Raw genomic sequence first — 13996 nt, 5'->3', positions numbered from 1 at the left:
GTGACTTTAATGTGATGAATGTGCGGCTTATGTGGTTTTTAAACACATTTTATTTTAAATATTAGTTTGTTAGCGTGCTTACTTTTTTATTTATTCATTTATACCACAGAATTACCACAAACATTGTTTGTGTCTGTGGTTATCTGATAACAGGTTGGTAAAGGAAGGATCTTTGATGTGGTTTTAGAATCTTCATTTATACTGGTTTATACGTTTTTGTAAAGCCTTTCAGTGACTCTGTATCACTGTGCTGTTACTCTTAGAGCACAAAGATAGAGTGCAGAATCTGACAGCTTTAGTCCTCTGATAGTAAGTTCAGTAGAGTCTCTGCTTGTTTGTGTCTTTAATCGAGTGTCAGTAGGAGTGCTCGTAAAACTAACTGACCTTGCGCCTTTATACAGTAAAAACTGTGGTGCGCTGTTAGGATATTGTTTGTACCAGTAAAGCTGAATATATTCACTGCTTGACTCATATGAACATTTCATAGTAACAGTCTCTGTTTCCTTCCTAATGATGGTATCTTCATTTGTTGGCCAAATTTTATCTGCAAAACTACCTGTTGTAAAGAACATTAAGAAAAAAACTGTAAGGCATTTTACAAAAACAGATATTGACCTGAAAATTAGAAAATTACTATATACTCTAAAAACATAAATATTAAAATAATACAAAGTGATAAAAATGAATGACCTGTAACTAGAGTGAGAATCAGTGGTATGTATCTCACTATGTACAGTAAGTTGTATAGTTGATCCATTTCTGAACACAGCTCTGTGAGGATTCTGTATAATAGTGCTGTATGTGCTGAACTTTACACGTCTCTAGAAGGACACACCCAGGAAGTGATGCTGTAGTAGTGTAACTTTGTACAGATCATCACTTCACACAGTTTCAGTGACAGAAAATAGAGTCATTAATGTAGCTGTGTTGTATTTTAAGATTTATCATCTATACAATACTATAAGCCTTTACTTGTTTTTTTTGGTGTTTACATTATTTGAAAACTATAAACAATTATGATATTTTGCTGTTAATCTGTAAATGTGATAAATAGGCTCATTGGCCACTACATCAAGATATTTGTATGAAAAGTAAATGCAAACTTTTTATAATAATGATCATAGAACAACAGAACCAGATTCGTACAAAATCTCTCTTTACACATACATTTGCCCAATAGGTAAGTTTAGGAAAGCTGATTAGTGTAATTATATCTAAATAATAATTTCATGTCATTGCTTTTTCACAATTACTATCATTGATTAATCTTTAAATTTATATAGCCTTTCTTCAAAGGTAAGTAATAAAATATTGGTACTCAAAATTGACATAGTTGCTAAAAATCCAAAACAATCCCTTTATATACCTGTGTGTTCACAGTTTAGGAGGAGAAGTAAATATCTATTCTACTTTGAAGGTGCTGATAGTAAGAAATAAAAGACCAAAATTATTTAATTATTGTTCATAACATACAATAAGTTAAGCGTGTGAGAGAAATGTCTGAGGTGGTGTGTCTGTGCTACATTTACAGGATGGTCTTTTGAATTTTGGAGGTTTTATTTAGATTTTTAGTTTAAAGTAGACTAATAAAAAGGAATTGAGGAACCAGTAAGAAGAGTTTTACTGAGTGTGAGTTTAAATCTGGAGACACAGCATTTATTGGGCACCTCTATTTACAGTTTTAACAATGAAGGGTTTAACACTACGAGGTTTGGGTGCGAGATTGTACGGCCTGTGTAGAATCAGTAGCAGTAGGAGTAATGTCTATCTGGCAAACTTTGTTGACAGTAGATGAAACTTGGATGGAGTTTAAGTCTTGGTATGGCTGGGGTTGGAGCTGTGCCCAAGGTCCTGAGCAGAAGCGCAGCACGTCGTAGGAAGTCAAGGGTAGCAGGAGATAGAGCTAGGAATAATTGGAGGGAAACTGTGATTAAAACTACAGCAGGTGTAGAAATGAAAGAAAACATTGTTTGCAATGAATTAAAACTAAGCAATCAAAGACAGAGCAGTGGCCCTGAAACTTACCCATGCTGTCCTCGGAGGTCAAAATGAACTGTTTGGTGAAAACAAGCTGGAAAAGTCCTATTGATAAATGCACAGATGTCCACTATTTTTCATAACTGACCTCGGAAGTCCGATTATAATGAATTGTGAAAGAGTTAAAAAGTAAGAGATAATGGTGTCCAAAAAAGAACCTGATATTTCAGGAGTGACTTTCTCAGCAAAGAAGGTTTGGTCTGAATATTATGAAAAGATAAGAGAAAAGAATAAAAAGACTATGTTTTGTGATGATTATTTCGGAGGTTGTTGGGATGTTCATTTGTGAGCAGCTCAATTCTTGTAACCTGCGCTGATTGCAAATAAAACCTTGTATCTGCATTCATCCAGTCTGGGCAGCTTGGCGTTTTTTAGTTAGAGCCTTGCTTGACTGAACTGTCAGGTCAATGTGGAGCTGGAGACAGATAATAGCAAAGGATTAATTGAGTAGTATTAAATAGAGCGTTAAAGTATTGGATAAAAATATTTTCCACAGAGGGTTGCATCAAGAAGGTCATCCACTGTAAAACCTGCATCAAATCAAAATATGCAGATCAATGATCCACTGTGGCAAACCCTAACAGGATCAGCCGACAGAAGAAAAAACAGTAGTATGTTTGCCTTCAGTGTAGTTAAACTGTGTGGAAGTTTTTGTACAGTGCAGCTGGATTTCCTGTCACTGTGGGCGTCAGAGCACAGTAGTATAGAGCAGAGTCTGATACAGCAACAGAGGAGATGATCAGATCCACTCGTTCATCTTTAACGTTAGCAGTCATTCTTGGGTCAGTGTTGGAAATTAGATCTCCTTTTTGGTCAACATTAAGAAGGAACTCAGGTTTAGATTTTGGATATTGTCTGTACCAGAACAGGTAGTGTGTTACACCACTTTTTTTATATGTGCAGGACAGAGTAACATCATCACCTTCATCTACAGCTTTATGAGGGAAATCTGACTCTATTGAATCTGCCATGGAGTCACCTGTCATAGAGAAGAGAACATAATGTTTTTAACCTTTAAATAATCATCAGGAAATACTTAAGTCAGACCCACACTCTGCATTTTCACACTGCATCACCACACAGACTAATATTTAATATAATATAGTTAATATTTCTGCAATAACAAAAAGTCAATGTTAACTCACCTAGTGAAAGCCACAGATACATGAATATAACAGTGAACATGATGACTGGTCTTAGCTCAGTGAAAATAGTGGAGATCTTTCTGTAATCTAATATGTTAACACCATAAAGCTTCAAAATTGCTCCACCCCACAGCATCACATGACAGTGTCACCAATGTTGTTGTCAGATTGTTGATTCTTACTGAAACATCCTGGCTTTACATTCAGCCTCATATGGAGAACCTGTCCAGAGCACATTTAAGTAAACACATACTGAAAGCAGGAAATTAATGTATTCCCTTAATGCTCAGCTCTAACAGTTAAATCTAAAAAAATAAAACTTTCCTGTACTTATGATATCAAGAGAAGAAGAGAAAGAAGAGTAAAGGCAGATTTACAGATAAGTTTCCAGTTTTCAGTGTTTCTCACACAGCAGGTACTTTTGTTGATTTTTGTATGATTGAAGAATGTCAGAAAGGTTTTACTGTGAAAAGTAGCTTTCATCATCTCAAATAATGTGAGCAGGTTGTGTGGTGCTCTAGTTGTTGAGGCACAATAAGATAAGTGACTGCGCCATCTTGTGTTCACTGAAGAGAAAAAACATAACACACTAATAAATAAATAAAACCCTGCAAACAGGTCATATAGTCACACATGTATGCTCTGGATTAATATTTTTATATTTGACCTTAGAATTTAATTGTATTCACAACACACAGAATTCCCTTTAGATAAATTTTCTTATGCTTGATCATGAATCACAACATTATATTTTAAACTAACATTCTTTTATGAAACATTTCTCTTCTTCACATTTTCTCACACTGAACACTGCAAAAGAGCAGAAGACAACAATGCACTAAAGAATAAGACGGTTCTAGTTACTTGTTTAAAAATACAAGGAATTGGTTTACTGATTAGTTTGACTATTATATATGTGAAGTTACGACACTTAGACAATAAAATGCCCTTCATCTGCAGTGTAATTACTCCAGTCAGAACAGAGAGGATCATGAGTCCACTGGCACTGTGGAATTCTGCTATGAGGATTGACCTGAGCCTTGTCTTTAGTGTACTTGTTATCAGTCAATATGGAATTATACCATGAGGGTAGAAATCTTTCTTTATAATAACAATGACACAACACCACACTACAAGAAAACACTTTAAGCAGAAGGATTTTAACAGTGTGATAGCACAGTGACACAGCAGGTCGTGTTGCTGCATCACAGCTTCAGGATCCCCAGTTTGATGATGAGTTCAGGTCACTGTCAGTTTGTGTGCAGTTTTGCATCACCTCCAAAAAACATGACAATCACCAGAAGAGAGAAAGAGAGAATCCCACAAAAGCACAACTTGAACTTTCTCTAAAGCATTGGTAAAGCTGCTTTCAATATAACAAAACTGTGTGAAAGTTTGCTTGTTCCTACATTTTCCATTTCTTGATCATTCTGTAAAATTCTATCTAAGATAGTTTTAATGAATTAAATGTTGCAGTGGTATTTATTGGTTTTGTGTTGAAATTGGTTTTGTCTGTTTTCCTTCCTCTGTGTGTCATGTGTGCAGCAGAAGGGAGCTTATTGTTAGAACCACTATACTTGAGAATAAGGAAGAAGTATTTGTTTTTACTTTAATTAACCCCTTAATGCTCAGTCCTAACAAACACACAATGTTACAGGGAGTTAAATAGAAAAAATAAAATGTTCCTGTACTCAAGATAGCATCAGAAGTGAAAGAACAATAAAGGCAGAGTTTCAGATGAGTTCAGTGTTTCTGACACAGCAGGTGCTTTTGATTGTCACAGAAATGACATTAGATTTGTATTTATTTTTATTACAGTTTAGTCTTAAGTGGTCAGATGTGTAGAATTGTGTAGAATGAAAGGGTCAGTGATTAATTCTTGTAGTTTGTGTTCTGCCTCAGATAGCAAGGTTTCCAAGTCTGTAAGCAGCTTTACTGTTTTTACTTATTTTGCCAGCTTTACTGTTTTTATTTATTTTGCCAAAACTGAACACTGTGCAAAACAATAGAAAAAAGCACTGTAATAATGAATGAGTTCTAGTCAACCTTGAATGAGGAACCTGTCCTAAGCACATAGTAAACAAATACTGACAGCATATCATTTTTATTAATGAAAACAATCAATCTATTCTATAAACATTAAATAATAATTAAATGTTATGTTTTTGTAAATTTAATATATATACATTGGGGCAATGTTTGTGAGTTCACAGTGTAGTATTGATTCACCCCTAATTATTAACAGTAGTACAGATTTATTATCAAATATAATTAGGCTCATTTGTGTCTTGGGGCCTGAAACAAAAATATCACTTAGAAGTTTCCTAAACAGACTTGCATTCTTTTACAGGTTCCACAGATGCAGGGTCTCAGAGGGTAACAGACATATTCCCAAAACCCACAGCAATTAAGTGCTGAAGTATTCAATCAATGTCAAAAACACACTGGGAAATCACACTAGTGGACATTCTTATTATTCAAGACTCAAGACCAAAGTAAACCTGCACAGAAACATATGTTAAACACGTCAGATCTCAAGCACAATAAACACAGAAATAACTGTTCATCAAATGGAATGGTGTAACATTTTTGGGTATTTCAGGCATGTGAACTTTACACTGTCATTTACTAAGCTAGCTAAAGTTATTATTATCTAGGCTGATTGGAGTCTCTAAATTGCCCGTTGTGTGTGTGCCCTGCGATTGGCTGGCACTCCATCCAGGGTGTATCCTGCCTTGATTCCTGAGTTAGGTACAGGCTCCCTGTGACCTGAGGATAGATTGGATAAGTGGTACAGACAATGAAAATAATGAAAACGTTTTCCTATTTGATTCATTTGTTAATTACATTACTCTTTTTTTCTACACAGAGCACATCAATACAAATGACTAGGTCTGAAATGCACGGCCTATACTGGTATATTGTATATTGTAAAATTCTGCTGTGATGATTGAACCAAGCTTTTACTTTTTATTTCCAGGTTATCAAGGAATATGGAATAGTATCATCAGTGTATAAAGATGTATACCTGACTATCTGAGTAAAGTGTCTGGAAGAGGCTCGGAGGCAACATCCACAAAGTTGTATATATTTTCTGGTAAGGATCCTCAATGGTGGATCGATAGACCCTAATCATCTTTCTAGTGGTTTTCATTATCTTCCATAGAGTCTTCTGCTCTGACACGGAGTGCAGTTTAATATTAAACAGCTGAATAGTTTCACATGATGCTATCAATATTTCCCTGAATGTAATGATGAGGATGGGAGAGAGGGGTCTGCTCTCCTATCTCTACATGAAATTGAGACACTTCTGGGATTTTCTGGCTCAGATAAGATTCTATGTGATGCACCATAAAAACTGTCATCACTGTGATGCCAACAGTCATGTATTTTTTTAACCTGTGGATTGTTGCTTTTACATGGCTTTAAGCCTCTTCTTCTTCTTTCTGCATGTAGACTCATCAGAGCATCTAAAGAAATCCACAAGAAGATTGAATACCAAAATAAGGAAAAGCTACTTTTAAAAGTTATATTAATAATCCCTCTCTAAACCAAATATTATACCATTAATGAATGCAAAATATTTAACTAATTTTTTACTTTTCAGGCACTGATGAACTGTCAGACAAAGACATCAGATAGTATTGCTGCCTCACAGTTCCATGGTCCCCAGTTCGAGATTGAGCTCAGGTTTCCCTCATTTCCAGTGTTGCCAAGAAAAGCTATAGATCTCTGAACAGGATAAAGTGGTTAATGAAGCTTAAAAAACAATTAGCTATCTCCTAATAATCCAACATTTGTCAAACTATAATATATTTATGAACCCTTTATAAATTGCAAGAGAGACAGAATTCGCCAAAAATAGCATGTAAATAGCAGCTCAACATCATCAGCAGAACTGCTTTCAATATAACAAAACTGTGTGAAAGTTTTTGTACAGTGCAGCTGGATTTCCTGTCACTGTGGGCGCCAGAGCACAGTAGTATAGAGCAGAGTCTGATACAGCAGCAGAGGAGATGATCAGATCCACTTGTTTAGTTTTATCATCAACTTTAGCAGACATTCTTTGGTCAGTGTTGGAAATTAGATCTCCTTTTTGGTCAACAATAAGAAGGAACTCAGGTTTAGATTTTGGATATTGCCTGTACCAGTACAGGTAGTTTCCTGTAGTAAAGCTTGGTTTGTATTTGCAGGACAGAACATCATCACCTTCATCTACAGCTTTATGAGGGAAATCTGGCTCTATTGAATCTGCCATGGAGTCACCTGTCATAGAGAAGAGAACATAATGTTCTTAAACTTTAAATAATCAACAGGAAATACTTAAGTCAGACCCACACTCTGCATTTTCACACTGCATCACCACACAGACTAATATTTAATATAATATAGTTAATATTTCTGCAATAACAAAAAGTCAATGTTAACTCACCTAGTGAAAGCCACAGATACATGAATATAACAGTGAACATGATGACTGGTCTTAGCTCAGTGAAAATAGTGGAGATCTTTCTGTAATCTAATATGTTAACACCATAAAGCTTCAAAATTGCTCCACCCCACAGCATCACATGACAGTGTCACCAATGTTGTTGTCAGATTGTTGATTCTTACTGAAACATCCTGGCTTTACATTCAGCCTCATATGGGAAACCTGTCCAGAGGACATTTAAGTAAACACATACTGAAAGCAGGAAAATAATGTATTTATGTTATTTTACATATGTTAGTGATATCTCTAAATTAGAGAAAGTTTGTGTAAACACCAGCAGGCAGATTAATGTTAGAAACACTAAGTGGAAGAGAATATGATTTATTTCAGAATGAGGAAGAAATTAGTAGTTTCCCTTGGTAATTAAGGTTGAATTAATCCCTTATTTCTCAGCTCTAACAGTTAAATCTGAAAAATAAAACGTTCCTGTACTCACAATAGCATCAGAAGAAGAGAAAGAAGAATAAAGGCACATTCACATATAAGTTTCTAGTTTTTAATGTTTCTGACACAGCAGGTGCCAAAGAAATGACATTAGATGAGAATTCATTCTTATGACAGTTTAGTGTTAAGTGGACAGTTGTGTTGTTTAATCAGAATGGTATCTCTGAAATTAGCTTAGGCACTAAGAGTAACCAGGGCAGGGGTTAGGATATTATATCAGCAGTATGTATGATAGAAGAACAAGTATACTCTATGTCTCAGAGAATGTGAGCAGGTTGTGTTGTGCTCTAGTTCTAGACCAACATTAAGATAAGTGACTGCGCCATCTTGTGTTCACTGAAGAGAAAAACCTTAACACCAGAAAAATTGTTTTTGAACTTACCAAATATGTGCAGAAATATAATTGAAAAAAAATAATTGTTTCTCTCTCTCTCTTTCACACACACACACACACACACACACACACACAGCCATTTGCTCACCCATTCACACCTAGGGGCAATTTAACATTATCAATCAATCTACTAAGACTAGCATTATTTAGATATTACTTCAAACTTGTTGCAAAATATACACTAATAATATTAAAAATTAGATGATTGTTCAGTAAGTGGCAATATACAGTATCTCACAAAAGTGAGTACACCCCTCACATTTTTGTAAATATATGGCAACCTGTAGCTCTGGTGAACTCCATGCCCAAGAGGGTTAAGGCAATGCTGGAAAATAATGGTGGCCACACAAAATATTGACACTTTGGGCCCAATTTGGACATTTCCACTTACGGGTGTATTCACTTTTGTTGCCAACGGTTTAGACATTAATGGCTGTGTGTTGAGTTATTTTGAGGGGACAGCAAATTTACACTGTTATACAGGCTGTACACTCACTACTTTACATTGTAGCAGAGTGTCGTTTCTTCAGTGTTGTCACATGAAATGATATAATAAAATATTTACAAAACCGTGAGGGGTGTACTTACTTTTGTGAGATACTGTATGTCCATGTGTCCATACAGCCATAAAACATCAGGCATGTGTGGCTTGGGGTGCAGTCAGAATTCTAATTCATCCCAAAGTGTTGAGTGGGTTTGAGTTCAGGGCTGTGTGCAGGTAACTCATTTTATTCCACACCAAACTTGTAATAAACATCTTCATTGAGCTGGAACATGTTTTTGTAAGAATATAAAAACATCCTATACAATTGTGCAGCAGTTTGGAGAATGCCCACATACTGGTGTGATGGTTAGGTGTCCACAAATATAGCCATATTGTACATATTCAGGACTTTGTTAGAATTAGTATTGTTGTAATAATGTTGTAATAACTGGTTGTGCATGTCAATAAAGAAACATATGTAAAAATATGTTAATATAAATACTGAACCCTTCTCAATATCTCAGTACCTCAGGTTATGGACTCTCCTTTCATACATATGCATACTTGTACCCTTTTTTAAAGGGCTACTGCAATATAAGCAGAACATTCATAAAGCTGCAACAAAATGTTCCCAGTTATATATTTGCTTGAAATCTAATTTGTGCAAAGCCAATATTAAGTTATAACTTGTACTCAATTCACAGACAGATTAAAGTGCACAGTAGAATTGCACATTTTATTAGGTAGAATGTGTGTGTGTGTTCAGTGATTGTTTGCAGTCCGAATGGCCCAGGGGAAGAAGCTGTTTGTAAGTCTGGTGGTGTGAGACTTTGTTGACCTGAAGTGCCTCCCAGATGGCAACAGGTCAAACAAGTGATGAGCAGGATGTGAGGAGTCTCCTGTGATGGCCTTGATTTTGCTGAGGCAGCAGGACCTGGACATGTCATCCAGGGAGGGCAGAGGGCAGCCGATGATTTTTTGAGCTGTTTTTCACCCTCTGCACAGTTTGTCTGTCCTCATCTGTGCAGCCTGTGTACCACACACCCAGACAGTATGTCAGTGTGCTCTCCACAGAGGTCTATAAGTACTGAGCCCTCGGGTAGTGTGGCCGAGTGGTCTAAGGCGCTGGATTTAGGCTCCAGTCTCTTCGGAGGCGTGGGTTCAAATCCCACCGCTGCCAGCTGAGCCTTTTCAAGGCAGTGGTTGTGGGCTCTGGCACCACAAAGGCTTTACAGGGGTTGTGGCTCCTGTGCCTTCTGCAAATGTGCTTAAGAGTTGCCATTAGCTGGCTGTCTGGCTGCAAAAAAAAAAATGAGCTCACACTGTACCGGAGCCCCCAGACCCAGGTGCTGAAATAGCTCCCAGGGTTTGGCAACTGGTGTCAATGCTGGCTGCTTCGTTTCACACCTTGCTTTTTCAAACAGCAAGTCCAAACAACCACTCCTCTACGGAATTGTTGCGGTCTCTGTGGACATTTGGTCGTGGGTGCCACAACTGCATCTGACGAGGTGGCCGAGTGGTTAAGGCGATGGACTGCTAATCCATTGTGCTCTGCACGCGTGGGTTCGAATCCCATCCTCGTCGCTTGTGTGCCCTTTAATCTCCTCTTTACCACAACTCTTGCACGCGCAATGCATCGGAGTGCTAGAGGGGATCAAGAAAAGCTAGCCCTGGGTCTAGGTGTTTCGCAACCGTGGGCTGTATTTCCATGTTGGTTGGACACAGATGCTGTAAGGCTGACGGGTCGCCACTGGAGATCCATGCAGATCAATGCAGTGCACAGTCCCGAAGTCAGCGGCCCAGATCGTGCGCCTTTATATATCTCATCAAAACCAGATGAAATATCTAATTGAAATTGAAATTGATATCTAAAACTCAGTCTAGATTAACTGAGTGTGTTAAAGATATTAGAAATTGGATGGCCGAAAATTTCCTATTATTAAACTCTGACAAAACGGAGATATTACTTATTGGCCCAAAAACTAGTACACAGAAGCTCTCACAATTCAGCTTGCACCTAGAAGGATGCACTGTTACTACTAGCTCAACAGTGAAAGACCTGGGTGTAATATTAGACAGCAACTTATCCTTTGAAAACCATATTTACAATATCACAAAAACAGCCTTCTTCCATCTTAGAAATATTGCCAAGCTTAGGAACATTTTATCTGTATCTGATGCAGAAAAGCTAGTTCATGCATTCATGACCTCCAGACTGGACTACTGTAATGCATTACTAGGTGGTTGTCCTGCATCTTCAATAAACAAGCTACAGTTAGTCCAGAATGCAGCCGCCAGAGTTCTTAACAGATCAAGAAAATATGATCATATAACCCCAATATTATCATCCCTGCACTGGCTACCTGTTAAGTTTAGAATTGACTATAAACTAGCTCTACTCTCATACAAGGCTCTAAATGGTTTAGCTCCCACCTATCTATCCAGTCTTCTAACACATTACAATCCACCACGCTCTTTAAGATCACAAAATTCTGGACTGCTAGTAGTTCCCAGAATATCAAAGTCCACAAAAGGAGGTAGAGCGTTTTCGTATTTAGCTCCAAAACTCTGGAATAGTCTTCCTGACTGTGTTCGGGGCTCAGACACAGTCACCCAGTTTAAAAGTAGACTAAAGACTTATCTCTTTAGCCAGGCATACATCTAACACTTCCCATAACCTTGCACGCCAGTACATCTGATTAAATGCACATTCAGCTAGTACTGCTAATATTATGAACAGCAGCTACGCTAATGCTGTTCCATTGTTTCCTTTCTTCTACCCATCCCGAGGCATACAGAGACTGTGCCGGCTCCAGTGGCATCCGGAGATGGACCAGCTCCAGCCGGGTTCTGCTTGTGAGGATTGGAATATTCAAGCAGTGCCATGGACAACAACCTCCTTATTGATTCACATAACACTATACACATGCTGTATCTACATCACACAATTGTCACCCAAATGAGGATGGGTTCCCTTTTGAGTCTGGTTCCTCTCAAGGTTTCTTCCTCATACCATCTAAGGGAGTTTTTCCTTGCCACAGTCGCCTCAGTCACCTCAGGCTTGCTCACTTGGGATAACATCTAGGACTGTTTGTCTGTTTGTCTGTTCATATGTTTGTTGTTTTTTGATGTGGTTTCTCATGTAAAGCTGCTTTGAGACAATGCTCTTTGTTAAAAGCGCTATACAAATAAAATTGAATTGAATTGAATTTATTGCAACAGACTGGGATGCAAGTTCATATCAGCAAACCTTGTCAACAAGAGCCTAAGCCTTTCAAACCTTTCCTGGGTTTGGATCTTGAATCACGTCTGGTAATGGAAGCATGCGTGGTACAACCATTGTGACCGCCTGCCAGAGTGCCTCTCTTTCCCGACCTGGCAGGCCTCCCTTGACCACAGCCCCACAACCCTCCAAGTGCATGGGTAGCGTCGCCAAAAAAAAACATGGTTATTAATTAATGTAATTAATTAACTGATTAAATATGATTGTGATAGTTAAAACTATTGATAAACTGATGAAAATGAATTACCTGTAACTAGAGTGAGAATCAGTGGTATGTATCTCACTATGTACAGTAAGTTGTATAGTTGATCCATTTCTGAACACAGCTCTGTGAGGATTCTGTATAATAGTGCTGTATGTGCTGAACTTTACACGTCTCTAGAAGGACACACCCAGGAAGTGATGCAGTTTTAGTGTTATTTTGGACAGATCACTTCACACAGTGTCAGTGACAGAAATCTAGAGTCATTATGGCTGGTGTTGTATTTCAAGATTCATCATCTATACAATACTATAAGCCTTTATCTGTTTGTGTGGTTTTTAAATTATTTGTACATTTATAAATAATTATGATAATTTGCTGTGGAAAATCATAGGAAACTGATCCAGATTTAAACAAAATCTCTCATAAGTAAATTTGCTGTGTCTATAACCAAAAGGTAATTAAATTCAGTTCAATTCAATTCAGTTCACTTCATTTTTATTTGTACATCACTTTTAACAATGGACATTGTCTCAAAGCAGCTTTACAGAAATACAGAAATTCAGAATAGAAATTACAAAGTTGAAAATTAACTTTACCCCTAATGAGCAACTCTGAGGCAACAGCGGCAAGAAAAAACTCTGTGAGACGATATGAGGAAGACTCAAATGTGAACCCATCCTCATCTGGGTGATACCAGAGAGTGTGATTATGAATAAATTACCTTCTAATTGTATATTATCAAACATTAAAAGCAGCCGAGGAGATGATCAGATCCACTTGTTTAGTTTTATCATCAACTTTAGCAGACAGACGTGGTGGCATAGGGATTTACCTTTTACCCTCCTTTCTGAAAAGATCAATGATAACTTACCTAATGAAAGCCACAGACACATGAATATAACAGTGAACATGATGAATGGTGTTAGTAAAATGACAATATTCTGAGGTCTTTCTGTACTCTATTATATTAATATTTCAGAGGTTCATGTCTCCACAAAGTGTGACACTCTCCATCCCGCTCCCTGTATTCCAGAGATAGGCTCCAGGTTGGAGCTTTAATTTTCAGAGGTAATTACAGTGGGATTTGAACCTCCTTGGACCTCTGGAGAAACAAGCTTCCAAGCGAGAACCAAGCCGGCAGTGCAAGTTTCCATTAGTTTTATCCCACCCACTCTCTTCCATGTAAAACCAGGGCTCGTCCGGGATTTGAACCCGGGACCTCTCGCACCCAAAGCGAGAATCATACCCCTAGACCAACGAGCCAGGTCGTCCCTGTTCAGCTTGCTGTGTGCCAATGGAGGTTCACTGTACTCTGTAACTCTCTGTGACCTTCCAGTTCATATGGACTGGGGTCCGAGTAAAAGGAACTCGGTTACCCAAAGTCAAGTTAACAATAAAGCGAGGCTCCTGTGGGATTCGAACCTTTTTGGAATGCAGATGCTAAGTGTGAACCAAGTAAGCAGCTCTTGCCATTGGGCCAAATATGTCATTAATCTCGGTGGACATGAAGAT

The 13996-nt window shown here is 37.7% G+C and overlaps 3 non-coding genes across 3 annotated transcripts; 2 read left to right on the top strand and 1 right to left on the bottom strand.

The window, feature by feature from the left end:
- The first annotated feature begins 10094 nt into the window (after window positions 1-10094).
- On the top strand, window positions 10095-10176 carry trnal-uag (transfer RNA leucine (anticodon UAG)). The gene has a single exon. It is a non-coding gene; the product is annotated as a tRNA-Leu (tRNA).
- Window positions 10177-10498: 322 nt separating this feature from the next.
- On the top strand, window positions 10499-10580 carry trnas-gcu (transfer RNA serine (anticodon GCU)). The gene has a single exon. It is a non-coding gene; the product is annotated as a tRNA-Ser (tRNA).
- A 3095-nt stretch (window positions 10581-13675) lies between these two features.
- trnap-ugg (transfer RNA proline (anticodon UGG)) lies at window positions 13676-13747 on the bottom strand. Its single transcript has one exon. It is a non-coding gene; the product is annotated as a tRNA-Pro (tRNA).
- Between the last annotated feature and the right edge of the window lie 249 nt (window positions 13748-13996).

Source organism: Hemibagrus wyckioides, unplaced genomic scaffold, assembly GCF_019097595.1.
Source record: "Hemibagrus wyckioides isolate EC202008001 unplaced genomic scaffold, SWU_Hwy_1.0 Contig4, whole genome shotgun sequence".
NCBI lineage: Eukaryota > Metazoa > Chordata > Actinopteri > Siluriformes > Bagridae > Hemibagrus > Hemibagrus wyckioides.
This window is presented reverse-complemented; position numbering and strand designations above follow the sequence as displayed.